General features: G+C 41.4%; 1 long non-coding RNA gene across 1 annotated transcript in view; it reads right to left on the bottom strand.

Moving 5' to 3' along the window:
- LOC101861237 overlaps window positions 1-1,617 on the bottom strand; it is a gene marked incomplete at its 5' end in the record, with an annotated part of 7,882 nt that extends 6,265 nt beyond the window's left edge. Inside the window, 2 exon segments of the long non-coding RNA XR_220982.3 lie at window positions 246-417; window positions 1,474-1,617. This is a non-coding gene — a long non-coding RNA (uncharacterized LOC101861237).
- Between the last annotated feature and the right edge of the window lie 1,805 nt (window positions 1,618-3,422).

Here is a 3,422-nt window from a genome sequence, read left to right as displayed (position 1 = left end):
AAAAAACAAGTACAGAAACACAAACCCGACAGTGAAAAAAGAGAGTGGAAATATGCATTTTCAACAAAAACAGCGGCGCGGGGGGAGAGGAAAATTTTTTTTATTTTGTTTTTAAAAGATCAAGAAAACAGGCACGCGACACACACACACACACACACACACACACACACACACACACACACACACATCCCTACACCCTGCGTACACACTCCTGAAAGCTATACATACATTCATATCATACTTACTAGCTTCTAGCACCAAGAGGAACGATGGTTTCAGTGTTGGCCTGACTCTGCTTCTGTTGTCTCATTCTGTACTGTCTGACAAAGTAGACACCAATGGCAGTAGCCATCACAGCAACCACGGCCGCACACACTCCCCCGACAGTGCCGTAGTACTTGAAGCCAGAATCTTCTCCTGGGAAAACACACACCGTGAGCTCAGGGATACATCTTGTACACGTTGAAACTTTCGACTACAGGGTGATAAAAAAGCAACAAAAAAAAAAAAGCAAAAACACCCCAAAACCAAACAAACAATAAAAGCGGCATAAAGTGGACCATCTTCTCCACCCTCGAGGATCTTGACTTTGCCGACGACCTTGCACCACTCCCGTACCAACCAGCACATGCAGGAAAAAAACAAACCGACTCCACAAATACGGGCTCCAGATTGTGTTAAAAAAAGCCAGAAGAAGACAAAAGGGATGACACTAAATGTGGGCTCCCCAACGCTGATCAGGGTGAACAAAGCAGACATGCCTATAACAAACACATTTACCTACCTAGGCAGCATAATCACAACTGACGGCGGCACAAACGAAGACATCATGAATAGACTCGGCCAGGCAAGATCTATACACAGAAGCATGATCAACATCTGGAAGTCAGGACAGTTTAGTATACAAACTAAGTTAAAGCTGTATAACAGTTGTGTACTATCCACACTCCTATATGGAGCTGAATGCTGGAGGACGACTGATCATGACCGTGCCAAGCTATCTTCCTTTCATACAACCAGCTTACGCCAAATACTCAGAATCTTCTGTCCCGACAAGATTTTCAACGCCGATCTATTACAAAAATGTAGGCAAGAGGACATGACCACCATAATAAAAAAGGAGAAGATGGAGATGGATTGGACATGTTCTGAGAAGAGAACCAGACTCTATTGTGAAGACTGCAGTCCACTGGACACCCGAAGGACGTCGCAAAAGGGGCAGACCCAAAGTGACCTGGAGACGCACAGTAGTGTCGGACATGAAGTCCTGGAATCATTCGAGGGTAACGCTGACCAAGATGGCCCAAAACAGACAGAGCTGGAGATCCTTTGTTGCTGCCCTAAACGCCAGATGGCGTAATGGGTAGTAAGTAAGTAAGTAAACAATAAAAAAAAAACAAGAACCAAAATTTGCAACTCCCGTTAAACTTTTACTAACTAAAAACAAAGCTGACTTATTTCACAAGGACTCACCACTTCGACTTCCTTTCCCTGATCGATCAACGGCTTGCAGACGGAGCCGAAAGCTTGCGCCGAGCCCATGGAGCGTCAGAATAACTCGGTCAGCGTCTATTGCAAATGTCTGGCCCTCAGAGTTGCTGCACAACTGGATGGCCAGAGAATACATAGGTCTATTCTTAGCAGAAATCATCTCTGGAAAGAAATATTATTAGACGGAATCTTAAGAAACGTTTGAGGATCTCAAAACCGAAGAATCCCATCTTTCCAGCAATTGGTACCTGGCGACTCTTCAAGCAGAAATAATTTCAACACTGAAAACACTATTTAAAAAAAAGAAACGAAAATTCCCTTGTCCGTGAAAAAGAATACATTCCTATCTGCAATTCTACAGTACATTTCTATTAATCTGTGTAAGAATTTCTCAAAAATATAACCCATTCACTCCAGTGAACCATTTCAAGAAACAAGATTTTACATTAGAGCAAATAGCAAAATAATACTGTTGTGTTAACAAGGTCACTCTTTCTCTTCACAGATAATTAGTCTTCTTTAATTAAAATGTACCCAAACATGACTTGTTGCAAAAGAGAAAGATATGTTCATTATTTTTTGTTCGCAACTGCATACGGTCAAATGAGTGCGTGGGTCTCAAGTTGGTTGTTTTCACATTAGTTCACAGCACGGTATGGTTTGACTTTGTATAAAGAAGTTAAAAATTCACCGTAAAAATCAGGAATTAAAACTATCTCACATTGTTAAAACCATTTTTTACATCTTTGAAAAAAGACCAGTGGTCTTTGTAAACAATTCTGTAGGATCAACGATGGAGAATAAATTCTTTAAATTAGTGCATGTTAAGTATTTGCTTGGGACTGTCCAAAATCCAGACATTGTATTAGGATGTGCTCGATCATTAGGTCATTAAGCCGGCACTGCATTGGGCATAAACTCTTTTTTACTCACCCCCCCCCCCCCCCCCCCGCTGCAGGAGGTATCTGTGTGTCAGGGAGGTGTGCCCAACACGCAGTTTTGTTGAAATAACTTCATCTCTTCTGAGGAGGCTTGAAGGTTTACGCTGAGCCGGCCAACCCAAGACAGTATTATGTCTTTTGACAGGGTGGAAGAAGGAGCTCGTTAATTTGGAGGCATATGAAGTTATTGCTAGTATCTTAAAGCTTGTTCATTTGTGAAAAAATATCCGTCTTTCTTGAATAGATAGAAAACGATATATTTTTGACTGAAAGAGGTGACAACAATAAGTGTGTTTCAGGATTGAGCGTGACAACAGTAAGTGTGTTTCAGGATGGTGCTTGACAACAATAAGTGTGTTTCAGGATGGTGCTTGACAACAATAAGTGTATTTCAGGATGGTGTGTGACAACAATAAGTGTGTTTCAGGATGGTGCATGGTGCGTGACAACAATAAGTGTGTTTCAGGATGGTGCATGGTGTGTGACAACAATAAGTGTGTTTCAAGATGGTGTGTGACAACAATACGTGTGTTTCTGGATGGTGTGTGACAAAAATAAGTGTGTTTCAGGATGGTGTGTGACAACAATAAGTGTGTTTCAAGATGGTGTGTGACAACAATACGTGTGTTTCTGGATGGTGTGTGACAAAAATAAGTGTGTTTCAGGATGGTGTGTGACAACAATAAGTGTGTTTCAGGATGGTGCATGGTGCGTGACAACAATAAGTGTGTTTCAGGATGGTGTGTGACAACAATAAGTGTGTTTCAGGATGGTGTGTGACAACAATAAGTGTGTTTCTGGATGGTGTGTGACAACAATAAGTGTGTTTCAGGATGGTGCACGACTTTTTTGGACACCCTGTATAAGCAAATTATGTATTGCATCTGGGGCGTGTCTTGCATAAATGGCAAAGGTAAAAAATAAAATAAAAAAGGTGGGGGGAACTTTTGAAGCGCGACTTCTTGGACACCCTGTATATATATATATATA

This window comes from Aplysia californica, unplaced genomic scaffold (genome assembly GCF_000002075.1).
Source record: "Aplysia californica isolate F4 #8 unplaced genomic scaffold, AplCal3.0 scaffold00711, whole genome shotgun sequence".
Lineage (NCBI taxonomy): Eukaryota > Metazoa > Mollusca > Gastropoda > Aplysiida > Aplysiidae > Aplysia > Aplysia californica.
The sequence above is the reverse complement of the archived record's forward strand: the minus strand, read 5'-3'. Positions and strand labels throughout refer to the sequence as shown.